Here is a 14282-nt window from a genome sequence, read left to right as displayed (position 1 = left end):
GAAACAAAACGCTCCGATTAAAATCTACCCCGAGAAAGCATGGGAAACCTCGGCGAGAGGAATATTCAAGAATAGTTTTCTCATCTGTTGGGATTACACTTATTGACTGTTCTTTTACACCAAATGCTTTCAGGAATGTCTTGAAGGTTTGATGGGTTGTGTGCCCAGAAACGGCATGTTTATGTTGACCTAAGTGCAGGATTGATAATATTTTTTTTCCCTTTGTGAGGTCAGAGGATGATTTTCGTCTTTCGGAAATAAATTAAGCAAAAAATACCCTTGGGTAAAAAGGCGTATTTCTCCACTTATTGCCTACTACATCAAAAAGCAGTTGACTCTACAGCAATTTTTAATGAATAATAAATAATAATTTGCAGACACACATTTCATCCCTCCTTCCACAGTAATCACGATTCATCTTGGGGAGCACGGAGACTCCCTTTTGGGCCGTTATTGATTGTGTGTCACCCAGTCAATAAATATTTATGTATCTCGGTTGGTTCCCAGCGCAGTGTCCGAAAAGCACTTTAGATTTGTCTTTAGAGCACTTTGAAATCATTAGGCTCACGTACTAAACCTGCCAAAGCTTCGAAAGGTAACTTCTCCCTCCAGAAGTAGAAGCCTGTGCCAGAAAACTGTGCGGCAGGGTGTCGTGAACCGAAATCCTACACAGCCACGATCGCTCTTATGAATTTGGAAGCATATGGTAACCCTAACCTGCTCCCCCCCCTCCGTGTGTATCTGCTGCATATATCTATGCTTCCAACAATTTCATGGCCAACTAACCACTAAATGCCCAGGCCTCACACTGTGCACAGCCCTGCATGGTAGGCTTCCCGTGGATCAGTGGCTTTGAATGAAATCGTCTCATTATGTGCCGACTTTGTTCTGGTGCATGCCCCTTGAAGTGTCCACGCCCCCCCCCCCCACTCCCGAAAATGGCTCGCTGTGACGTGAGACTCGGAAATTAGTAATTAAAGCTACATGCAGGTAAGCAAGTCCACACACTACACCTCGCCCACAAGCAAAAGGCCTTCCCTCGTTAAATGAAGGAATTTGCCCTAGTGTTGAGTCCAGGAAAGGTAGAACTACAGCTAAGGCTCTTGGTTTATCTCACTAACACTCATATATGTTCAACATTTTTATTCCACCTTGCCCATACTGGTATATTAGCAACGTAGCTCCCCCATTACTTTTACAACATGGAGTCAAATGCATTCCGTGTCACTTGAAAACAGACCGCTCCAGAAACAGCCACCCGAACGGCGGAAGAGACGTACTTGAGCGCAAAGAGAGATCCGGCCTTGTTGCTTTGTTGAAGCCCTGCAAACAACTCCCCGCATGCAAAGTGTCTTTGCTGAAATAGGCAATAATCTCTCAATATGTTACGTTTCACCGAATAAAGGAAAGGTAGAGCATAGCCACAGCATATCAGATAACCTTCAGTAAGCTGCAAGTGAACCCAGTGCTTTTGGAAAAGTGGATCTAGTCTAGATGAAGCTTTCAAATACAATTATTCTGGCGTGACAAGGTGAACAAGGTGTGAACGTGCTCTACAGAACTGGGGCGGCTGTACTGTCTTGTCAGAACCCCTCCTTTTACATGTTAAAACATGACCAACATGCTCCGTGTCCCCAGCCAAGGCCTTTGAGAGACCAGTCGCCTGGCAGATACGCTCTAAGCTGTCTGTGCTCCGAATTTTACTGCGGCAAGAGATTTGTGTTTTAATACAGAAAAACGACAAAGCAAAAACAAACCCACCTGACAGTCAGTTCTCTTTGGAAATGTAGGTCAGCATCATGGTCTGAATCTCCTAAAATTACTGTGCGATGTATTTGAGCAAATTAATAAGATTAGAGGCGTATGGAAGCATTCCATCCTTTAATTGTGCGTCTCCCACTGGAGTTGCAAATGAGTTGGAAATCACATTAGAGTGTGCGAGTCTGCTCCATTATGCCGTTGTGTTGCTGTGAACATTAAAGGCTTCTGATTGGTCACGGTCATGGTGGCTTGACTGGATTACAGATAAACAGGCGACTTATCAGCCTAAGGAAAAGAAAAAAGAATCAGTGAAGTTTATATAGAATTGTTTTTAACCTTTTTATGTATTTATCATCGTGGTGGGCATCTGTGTGGTTTCACACTAATGACACACCTGTGTCCAAAGCACGGGGGACAAGAACTGCCACAGTTAATCACATCATGCGTGTCTGATAGCACTCTGGCATGATCCCAGTACTAGCACATAGGCCAGACTTTGCGATACTTTGTTTACATCACCAAAACATAACTTAAAATGAAGGTGCAGTGGGCACGATTGGAGATCCTCATCAATGTGGTTCAAATTAAACATATTGCAGCCCGAGGGCCAAACCAGCACAGTGCTGAGTGAGGCAAGAAACAATTAAACATCATTGACAGTCATATAGGAGCATCCTTCCCGGGACAGGAGTTGAATTGATGCTTGTGATAAGGTTGATATAGTCAGGATACTGAAAATCATGTTGTTGTGTTGTTTTTTCATTTCTTATCCTCATATAATTGTTTTTATTGAATTACACTTTTGGCTCTAGCATTTGTAGACACTAATCACTACTTTCTGTAAGCAATATCATTTTCCTACTATATCAATCCAGCTAGAAGTTACTTTGAACATTGAATTACCAGCCCTTCCTGCAACCAAGTGGATTCATGCCAGATCTGTATCAATAAGAGATCAATTTCCCCAAGGAAATTTTGCTTCTTGTCGCTGGATGTCTGCCATTATAGAAATTCAACTTTCGGGAATATTTCATTACATTCTTCGAGTGATTAGTTTCACCTGCGCCATAACTTTAAACTCGACGAGTCATGATGCGCATCACACACCACATCTGGATGGGCTGTCGTCGTAAACTCCCTGCTTTTCCAATAATCGATTGTCTCGGAGGCCTTATGTGTTCTGGCCAGGCAGTCATGTCTGTCTTTAGTACGAATAAACCCGTACAATTGCACATGGTTTCTTCACTATTCAGCTATTTCAGATTAAGATTTTTACATCATTAAGACGTTTTCAACACGAGATTCAACAGGGGAGATGTTTCTGTGGCACAGTATATTTATCCTTTCGTGAGCTCCACAACAGGTCGTTTGATAAAAGGTTTTTATCTGCAGGAGCCGTAAACAGGCTTTCAGACATCAACCTCCTACAGTATGTATTATTCACCCTTTTTAATATTTCATCTCCAGACTGGTAATCCATTAGCCTGCCTTTATTTCTCGGTTTTTGTTTTTTAGTTTTTATTCTCACCCTTATTTGTTCCGTCTTTAAAGTGTAATCACAATAAATAATATGAATTTTAAATAATTGAGTCTTTTCTTTAGTGAAGCGTTTCCCCCAGGGTGTTCCTCTCTGTACATACGCATTTCATTTAAAAATAAAAATCCATACGTGCTCGTGCTGATTATGTTAGTTAGGTCAATGCCTTTGACCTACTTTCAGAGCTCCACTACAAATTATGTCAACATCAGTTATGTCAAGGCATCGGATGGGCAATTTATCCTCCATTTTGTCCGAAAATAATTCTCTTGCGCGTTTCTGCTCTTTTTGACCCTCATTTGGGGCTTGCGATTAGTTATATAATAACACGTTCAAATCAAGTGTTCAGTTTATTTTTTGACTGCAGCAACCAGCCTGGTCAAAGCCAATAAATAAATACATACAAATAAAGAGGCAATCTGTTTAAATATCTGTTTTATATCCTGTTAATGGATGTTTGAATGTGGATGCAGGGGAGTGTATCTCAGTTTGTAGGTTTAACCTTTACAGAATTAATCAGGTGTACAGTAAACTGAATGAGAACTATAGTGTGATTAAAATAATGAGCTGTTTTTAAATAACAATAACACTGTTTCATGCTCCGAACGGACAGATTGCTAACACTTTTCCACTCAAAGCATGCTGTGCCGAGCGGGATTGAAATGCAATTTAAGTCCACAGAGGTGGCATGTAGCATGACAGTCTGACCTTGAGCTGTGAAACACCAGCTTGTCTGGAGACGCGCTCCTATTTCAGGAAATTATAGGTGATAAAAATGTCACTATAATTATGGAGAGGAAAAAAAACTATGGTCAGCTTTCTTTCATAACAGTCATTACTATTATTATTATTATTATTATATTATTATTGATGCTCTTCTATTAGTTACCACAGTATACTCAATGTATGGCTTGTTTTGTGATTCTCAGGCAGTCCAGGTGTCCAAAACGAGGGGTTGTGGAAGCGAGGGGTTGTGGAAAGCCCAGCAGTATGGACGTCACAGGATTCCTGTCACTCGTTGTGCTCGATGGGCTGAAACATTTTCCATCCAGCTTTATTTTTTACCAGTCTGCCCAGGGACACAGCAGAGCTTTTTTGGTATCTTTGGCTGTTCCTGCATAAAAGCTGACATTGCTTCCCTTCCTACTCATCCCCGGTGCAAAGCAATTTCACACACCGTGTTAAGAGAATGCATTTTAAAAATTAAACGGGTTCAGCAGGGAGTGCTGGTAGCATACATATGGACCATAACTTCGGAGGTTAATTAAAATTTCATATAGTTCCACAACTTCAGAGAGTGATGAAAAGAGGAGTAATAGCAAAAAAAAGCAACAATAGCAATCTCAGCCAGTGTTTTCTTTGGGTGTGACACAGCAGAGAGAGAGAGTCGTAGCCTAATGCACAACAATAAACGAGCAGAAATGCGTTAAGTGTATACTTTGACTAGTTCTTAATTAATGGCTACTTTAACTAATGAGACCCGGACTTTAAAGCCTTTATCGGACATGCTTAATTACATCTTAATGGCTTTTCTGTTTCTATACAAGACAGGCAGTGAATACAGAATTTTTGGGACATCTAGAAAAGCATGGGGTTGCAATGTTTACAGGTTAGATAGCATAGGTAGAGCAGTAAAACATTTCAAATACAGGAGGTTTGTGGTTTCAATCCCAGGTGGGGGACACTGCTGTTGTACCCTTGAGCAAGATACTGTACCTAGATAGCTCTGGAAAACACCAGCTGTATAAATGAGTAATTTAATGTAAAAATAATGTAATATATTGTAAAGGCTTCTGCTGAGAACTATAATAACAGTGCACTGTGATGAAAGATGTCAGTGGTTCTAATAGAGGCGGGTAAATTGTGTGTTTGAATATGGATGGGGAAATGAAGCATTAACATCGTATTTTTGTTAACCAGCTTAAAACGTGTGCTCTTGGTTTTGCCTCGGGGGACAGGCTCGATGCCACACAAAAGCCGGGCTCTACTTTAATATCACTTGACTTCATTTAAAATCCATGTTTCATCCCAGTCCATCCCAAGACTCTGGCTTTCTATCAATTAAACTAGTTAAATTTGCTTTGCATGCTTTAGCATGGCACTGTCCGATTGATTGCCAGTCGCAGAGTCACCGTCGGTTAAATGACTTTCGGAGCACGTGCAGGCTCTGCTTTAAAGACAGGAATTCGCAGGGCTTTAGAAATGGCTAACTAAGGACAATTTGCTTATGAGCCCGGATATACCATTCGATGATCAGATTCAGCGCAGGCCTTGTCAAGTTAGCAGTCACGTTTTAGGAAAATGTGCCAGAACTGGCCACAGCAAGTTCTAATGCTGACTATTGAAGGCATACTGTACGCACCACAAACTTATTTTCCATACTATCCACGTTTAGGTCAGTCTACAAACACACACACAACTACATAACATAGTAAGACATATAATCATTAGTTCAATGAGGGACTTAAAGTGAGAATCAAATAATAATCTTTATATTTTATTTGCAAGCAATTAAATCCCTATTAAATAATTATAGTAAAAAAAGACTTTGTATACAACTTTAGACAGACATATGTATGTGTTTATTAATCTATTGCATTATAGTATAATATAGTATGCCTGGCTGTTCTGAGCAGAAAATGTGTTTATTTTTAGGGGAAACATTGTATTCAATTTGCTTTTCGGCAGAAAGTTGATAAATGTATGTGTATCTGCTACACAAGGTTCCAGATGTATTACACAACAGCAATAATCACAATACTCAACAGCAATCGTAAAACATGAGCCCGCCTGTTCTGCTTCCTTCTGCTTCATGCTTTGATCACCAATTTTTAAGGATGGGCGTTAAGTGCCAGAGAGGTTTTGATATTGCTGTTTTCAGAGAGGCTTCGTTAAGACTCATAAAAGTGTAGCGTCCAGAGACGAACTCCGCGGCGCTGTTTGCTGTGACCTAATGACACGGAACATTCCTGTCCTGCGCGCAGCTTTAGAAGGAGCTCGGAGAATGCGATTCACGTGTAATTTATTAGACCTTCTGTTTCTTGTGGCCGCTCATGTGTTTGACGGATACGGCCCTAATGCATCCAGTCTGTATCCACATGTCAGAGTGGTCCTCTTTCATGGCGCTGCAGAAGAAATGAAAGCGAGGGGGAGAGGAAATGGTAAAAAGAGATTTGAATAATCTCAGAACCAAATCTTAAAACAGCAGCGAATAGGACCTATAAGCCATGAGAGTGAGACCAGATGGCACTTCATTTCTTAAGTAATCCCTGGCGTGAAAATTGTACTAGATTGGGAGATAATAAACTGAAATCATCTGATCCGCTAAGTCCAGGGTATTTTCTGGAGAGCTTTCAAATGAAAGTACAGACTTTCTTTATTGAGCTTCATAGGAAAGCAAAGAAAAAGATACAGTAACTAGAAATGTATTAATAATAAGACCATTATTAGAATTTGAATGTCAAAAGTCAAACTTTTATTTAAAACTTCCCAACAATGACGTGCTTCAGACGTGATTGACAGGGATTTTAACTGTAGCCTATATTTCTTAATAAAACATTACTGGGACTCAGGATATCCTAAAGAGAGACCTCCTGTCTCCTGTCTGGGTGGGGGGGAATCAGTTTGCACAAACCAGAATATGTTCCAATGGCTCTGTTTTGCTTAATAAAGTGGTATAGACCTTAAAGAATGATCATGGATTTAATGACCAAAACCTAAATTTCAAACAAATTGGAAAAGCTTTGTTTAACAAGAACCATTATTGATGTGTGTGTGCGTGTGCGTGTGTGTGTGTGTGTGTGGTACTCTGCTCCTTTTGCCATTGAAGGCTTAAGGTCTTTAAGGTGAGAAATCCATTGAAATTGTGTGGGAGTTCGGTTGTCCCAGAGAAGTGACGGGGGAGCAGGGGTCGTTTGTGCAGTGTGAGCTGGTGAAGGACACACTATCGGCCGTGTCATTTCACATGGGAATGCAGTTGTCGCCTGTGTTGTCTTCCAAACCTCCTCCTACAATAAAGTGGACAACAGGCTTTCTGGAGTTTGCAAGAAAAATGCTTGCCCAAAGAGAAACCTTAATGGACCAAAGCTAAAGTGGCAGCGAAATGATAATATCATCATCCTCTAAATGTGTTTTCACAAATTATAATGGCAGGCTTAAAGCTCTTGCTATTGAGGTCGGTGTTTTGACAGTTTGTCTATTTCCTATGCGCGTATTAAGATGAGATTATTGTTTCTCATTAATGAAAAGCTACAGTTGGGCCCAGTCCCATGGAGCAATAGCTCAGGTTTGTATTAAATTCCCCAATAATAGACAGACGATATAACATTACATTTCTATTACTGCCTGTGTTTAATTCATGAGCTGTGGGAATGTACATTTGATTTACGGGGTTCCTCCTTGCCCAATGGGAATGAATGTGTGTTTGCTCTTGTATTTGCTCCCGTTTTCTCGTTTGCATTTTTGATGGCCATTTAAGACCCTGTTGCTCCAGGATGTTTTAATGAGGTTTTTCCCAAAGTAGTGGATTTGAAACTCTTCTGTTTTGTAGGGTTTGACTTAAGGCTTAAGAATAATCAAGCCGTGTGGAAAGAACGCTAACTCAAGATAAGGAAATAGGGCGGTGAGCGTTTGTTAGATTGTGTTTTGAAGAAGCTTGATTATCTCAGCCGCACTGAACACCAGGAGTACTGATGATCACAAGCTGATGGATCTGTTTAGGTCTTCTTCAGATCCTTCTCACATCTGGAGGAAGGCGTCAGTCAGGTGATTTATATTGCATTCTTGATTCATTGGTCTGGAAGTGTGTTTTTCCAATCTGAAGTCCCAGAACATTAAAATAAATATATGTTTAAGGTTACTGGTTTTAATTGTTGTACTCTCTTACATTTTTCCATCATTTTCTGATGTGTGCAGTATGAATACATGTTTTAATAATAGTATGATGGGAATGGATTGACACAGTTGATATTGGTTGTCCTTGAAATTACTTGAAATCCTGTCTGTGTGCAGCATACCTCTATTGGAAAACAAAATGTACAAGAAAAGTCTAAACTGCTTTAAACAGTCCTGTCCCCCTGTGGCATGTCACTTCTCTTTTAAAACAATGACATATCAGCGTGACTTGATCACGAAAGCCTGGTGTAGCCATTCAGGTTATTGCTCAGAGGGGAATGTCTGAAAGGTAAGCACTAGCTCAATTAACCTTTCTGAGGTTGTTTTTGTCGAATACACATGTTCATTAATTCACAGTCTAACTTCTGCACCTTGAGCATTCCAGACATCGCTGACGGTTTCTGGGGTCAAAGGTGCAGTTCTAATGGTTTACATCATTTGGAAATAGATTATGGCATCAGTTACGTTTGTGGTGTTGTTTAATGGCACAGGACCAAAACAAGATGCAGTGTGTACACATTTAAATGTATGCCCTGGGCCTGCTGTAACTTCTAACACACATGCTTTCCAAGCATCTGTGTGTTTTGAAATGTCTATAAAACAACTGGTGTGAATCTTGAACGGCTACATTATTTTTATTGAAAAGCTGATACGGTCTGTTTTTTAATCTTGAAATGTGGGTTCTGTCTCCAGTTAGTTATTACAGTGGTTAGATGCTATTAGTCAGTCATTACACCCTCCTTTGAAACATCATGATTTATGTTTTTTAATTGAGATGAAAAATTAGTGGCTTTTCAACACACTCTGGAAAGATATTGTTGATAAATAAGTATAATGAATGATAAATGTGTACTATGTGTACTGCATTGACCTCTAACTGAATGTAAACTAACCAGAATTCCTGTCTATATGAACAGTAGAAAATTCTCTGTTGTGCTAGTTTTCGCTTGTGTAGTTCGCACAAACACAGCACACCTTGCTCTCCCTTTCCGAGCTTCAGCATACCTACCAATTTAACCCTACCTAGTGTAGAGCTTTCCAAAGAGGAGGACCCTCCTTTCCAAAGACAGCAATACTGCATCGCTTATTAAATGGATCATTACGAGACGTCTAGACAAGCAAAATCGCTTGTTGTGTGTTTTGACTTGGCTGTGAAGAATGCAGAGAATCTCTTAATGCATTTCTATTTGTGTTCCCTTTGTAGAACGCTGGAATGACCACAGCTGGAAGAAATGCCTTTTCTGCTGTGTAATATTCATATCAGCCTCTGTATCGTAGGGTCTTTGTTACAATGGAGCACCATCACTCGATACACAGGAGTTTACTCCCGGGAAATTATAATCTACTTCTTTCTTCCTGAACTACCCGGCCAGGAAGCCATCCAGTGACGTTCAGAAATGCTTTGTTTGCTTTCGTGTTAGTATTTCATTTACTTGGATTAACTGTTACGCACTGGAGCGGAGGACATTTTTCAGGCATTGAGTGGTTCTGTTTTTCTCCTCATCTATACTACAATGTGTGCTCATACACCCACAGAAATAAACTAAAAGTTTTTCCTCTTATAAAGACTATAATTGGTATGCCAGATGCGCAGGAGATTAACAAGAAATAAATTGCGGTTTTTGTTTTGATTTTCTTTGGGATGGAAGGAAGGGAAAGTTAAACAGATCTCGGATTGATATTGATGCACATTCACAGAAACATCAAATGAGGAAGACTGGTGTCTCACACGAGGCACGGTGCAAGGGTCAGGTGTCCGAGATAGCAAGCGTCTTCTGTCTGTCACAAAGCAGTAAAGTCCTGACTTCATCACTGGGAATAAGTTACAAGAAAAATGGGGAATAGACCAGGAAGCTGTTTTTTCTTTTTTTTTGAACCTGTAATAACCCTACTTTTAATTCATTAATACATTAGTTACAGATTGGAATGCATCCATCCCCAAATAAGATAAGTGCTCCAAAGCCTTGGGTTTGGCAACATTTCAAAGAAAACAATTATAGCTGCTTTCTGTGGTTATCCCATGTTTTGTTCCTTTTACACAGTAATATTTCTGGTTTCTGGACTAAGCCATTATAAAAACATTGCAGTCTGTGGATCTAAGCATATTTAAACACAGAGTATCCAATACGATCAAGTACAGGGGCCAAATATGTTGTGGTTGGGTAGAAAATGTATATATTTGCATTTAAAAACCTCTGGAAGTGATATTCTGTTTTAATTAAAGCATTCTATCAGCAAGCTATTTGAGTACAATTTTAGTGAGCAGGTCTTTTTTTGGGTTGACAAATACAAATCTATATTTGTAATTTTAAATTTATCAGTGCGTCTATTTCAAAATGTGGTGATGAGATTAACATATAGATTAAGATGGAAATGAGATTAAGTGGAGCACAAGATTTTATTCATAAACAAGTTTAATGCTATATAAGCAGTTCAGAAATGTCATACTGTAAAACCCATAGATGTGTACTGTATTGTAGAAATATGTGTATCTGTACATCTGGGATGTATTTTAAATATATTTTAATCTATAATCCATATATTTATGTTATAGGTTGAATAATTATTTGTAACCTATAAAAGAAATATAAGGATAACAGACTGACATATATCCCATATACTTTAAATATACAAAAAGATTATCCAATTTTGATATACAGATCACATATTTCTACCCTACATTAATATAAATATTCCTTATGGGAAACATAAATGGTTTGTTGACTCTCTGATCTCTAGTATAACGTTTATATCTGAACAAGGACTGGCTTGTCTCAAGTTAAACCAAATGAAACTCCCTCCGAAGACTGATACCTTTTTCTCCGTCTTCAAAGCCCTTTTTGTCCGTCTGAAAGGAAATTAACTGACCAGTACAGAGGCCTACAAGTATATGGCGATCAGAAGGTTTTCTTTTATAGTTTCTCAAAGGGTTCCTGCAGTCGACATCCTTAATTTCATTTTCCACAGATACTCAGAACGGAGGCAGAAGTCACCAGAAAGAGTGTGTGTGTGTATGGGAAAGCTTTTTTAAATACACAGGATGTTTTTGCTTCAACGGTGCTTTTCCAAGCTGTTTTAAGTTTAGGAATTGGAAACTGTTGTAGAAAATGTTGTTCCTCCGAACTTCAGTCCTGGCAAGGTTCGCAAATACCGATCTTTAATTAATTAATCAAAAAAGACTACTAAAAACATATCCATTTGAGTAATAATAATGGATAACAGTTCCCTTCAGCCACGACTTTTCCAGTGTTAGGGGTTTTGAAACAAATAATACATTTAATTCAGAATGAGAGGAGAAATCCAACTGTAAACGTGACTGTTTCAAAGTCTGCCATGATTATAACTTCAACACATCTGCGTTTATTTTTAGGCTTTAATGGATGTTTATGCATAAATTGGAATAACATGTTTTTGTATAGGTAGCATTAATTTGTTGTGTGCATATTGTATACACAATCTGGTAGAGAAAATGTGCATTGAGATACACAAAGATAAGACAGTGTCCAACTTAATTGGCCATCTGGTTTCCTTAGTGTGGTTGTGGAAAATATAAGAGTGTTTTTTTCTCTACATAAACAACAACAAAACTTTGTTACTGACAGAAACTTAACTGTCAGTGTTCAGTGTTTATACGGTGAATTTGTTGAAGAAAAACTTAGTCACTTGCTCAAATATTGGAGTGTTTAGTATCCCATTAAGATAAGGTATTTCCTATAAGTTTAATTACACTCAACACATTCAATTGGGCTGAGTTTTGAATGGAAAAAAAAAAACTCTTGCCAACTCAGTCCTGCCTAGGAAATGGAAGACAAATGAGGTCTGATCGCCCAACGTGTGACATCGCGCAGGGAGAGGATGTCACAGTTATGAGGAATACTTTGTTGTTTTTAGGAAATCCAAACTCAGAGGAGAAGTGTTAGTTGTCAGGAAATATTACATGAATACTGAACAGGGGGGTTTATTTTGCTTCAATCCTTACAACCTACAGTATACACTATATATGTACAACTTCTGTATTGTGTGCAGCTGTGACTGCAGAGGCAGAAGAGAGAAAATAACTTTGATGAGGCGACGGGAGACAGGAAACCTGGAAACTTAAAAACATCACACCTGCGTGAGGCAGCCCAGGAGCAGACAGCGCTGACGGCACACAACCTCCTCTCCCTCCTTCAGCAGGAGTTGGGTGAAATGAAAGATAAATGTGTGACATCATAACTTCACTGTGATACAGAGAGACTTGGACTGAGCACACACACACACACACACACACACACACACACACACAGAGACGCACACTGAGAGATAACAGTGTGTGATGTAATCTGCCCGTTTCAGGTCAGCCTCTTGTTCAGGAGCCGGGGAATCGGAGATTTCGTACACTCGGCACAGGATTAATTACACAGCGAGTGGGGCTGCCGCTCGCTACAGTTTCTCAGTGACAGAGCCCAGCAAAGTTCCCAACACAAGACAGCATTGTGTGCCGGGGACGGGCTGGGGGGACGCTGGGAGAGAGAAACCGATCCCCGCTAGTTTCTCACTCAATCGCAGCTGAATGGGCTGGTGGAAAATGGATATGGCACCCCGGCCGTGAGGGCCAATGGAAAAGCTTGCTCAGTTTGTTGGAGGGCTGTCTTTTTTCTGTGGACTTTCTCTGCGTCCAACTCTGGCGGAGGTGAATTAGGTGGAGCTGGCTTTCCTGGAATTGTAGGGTAGCTTTTCCTGTTGTGCTCCACGTCGGACTGTCTCCCATTCAATGACAGCCTAGCGTCAGGATTACCGAGCGCTGGAGGACACTGCCGTCTGGCTCCCCGGTCCCAACAGTGGCTTTTCTTTCTGTCTGTAATTCGGGTCGGCGGTGATCAGGCTTCAGAAATGTCCCAGCGACGCAAACCGCGGCGAAATCCATCGGTGGGTAATGTACAGAATTGCTCTGCGCTGACAGCTTCGCTAGGACTTGACAGAGCGCACGGTACTTTCCTCTGGCCGTCAGCCAGGGGGGACTTTTACCTGCTCTGGCTGATTAGTAAACCCTGTGTAGTAGTGGAGCTGGAGGACAGGTCCAGGGATCTGTTTCGAGATGATTTTGTGGCAGTGCTTGTTCAGTTCATATTTAAAACCACACATTTTAAATAGTGAAACACCTTTTACAAGTAGCAGGTTGGTTTGAGAGAAATGGATATGCTCTGCTTTTTGTAGTGGATTCATTTGATTGCATGCTTTCTTTTATCCTTTTTTTAACCTCTTAGTATGTTTAGTTATATATGTCATGTGCAGGAATATTACTAATGCATCTTACAGTATTAATTATTTGGCAGCAGCCACCACGTGTGCTTTATAGTGAAGTGTGAGCTCATGTCGAAATCACATCTAAAACATTTGACTGAAGTAGTAGATTGTTTTTTTTTTAAATGCTTTTTTATTCTATTTAGTGAAATAATTGCATATATATTGGGTTTATTATCTTTACAGTTATTTAAATGTGTAAATGTATAGACACAAACACCTGCATATCTACAGATAAGCTTGCAGTGTCATTGATGTTATTTGCTGAATGACTTCCAGAGACTGCAGTAGACGATATGCCAGTCAGTGGGCTCACTTAACCACATTAGTGTTGTCTGATGAGTTTGTAAGGAAGTAGGTCAGTGGGAGAGTGTGGACAGACTATATTATAAATTACTGTCACAGCACGTTCATAGCCAGACACAGCATGGTTGGAAAAGAAGAAAAAGCAACCCAAATAGATATATTTGTTATTGTAGTGATTGGCCCATATATTTCCTTACAATAAAAACAGAATTTCGCATTTTCTAATTTTCGTCCGTAAGAAAGGGCCCACGCAGCTGAAGGGTTGTTTTGCCTACTGCTAGGCCATAGAGTTCAGAATCAAATCTGAGACATTTAGGGACTCATTGCATTACTGTGGCACAATCTGAGCAAATAATATTGAGGGAATGGAGATTGTTATGCATTCATTTCAATAAGTTATGGGCCAGTGCTCATAAAAATTTATTCATTACAATGAAACACTTTTTGGAGCTATCATTATATCTGTATATCTTTAAAATGCTCTGAAAATCACGCAATAGAG

General features: G+C 39.8%; 1 protein-coding gene across 4 annotated transcripts in view; it reads left to right on the top strand.

Moving 5' to 3' along the window:
- The window catches only part of mid1 (midline 1), a 125297-nt gene that overhangs the window by 63286 nt on the left and 47729 nt on the right, over positions 1-14282 (top strand). Inside the window, exon 1 of one of the 4 annotated variants that reach the window (XM_066705908.1) lies at positions 12612-13099. The exons of the other annotated variants lie outside the window; for them this stretch is intronic. The gene's annotated coding sequence lies outside the window, so the exon portion shown is untranslated. Of the gene's footprint in view, positions 1-12611; positions 13100-14282 lie in introns of those variants that run through there. 4 annotated transcript variants of the gene reach the window in all.

Source organism: Amia ocellicauda, chromosome 6 (genome assembly GCF_036373705.1).
Source record: "Amia ocellicauda isolate fAmiCal2 chromosome 6, fAmiCal2.hap1, whole genome shotgun sequence".
In the NCBI taxonomy this organism is placed as follows: domain Eukaryota; kingdom Metazoa; phylum Chordata; class Actinopteri; order Amiiformes; family Amiidae; genus Amia; species Amia ocellicauda.
This window is presented reverse-complemented; position numbering and strand designations above follow the sequence as displayed.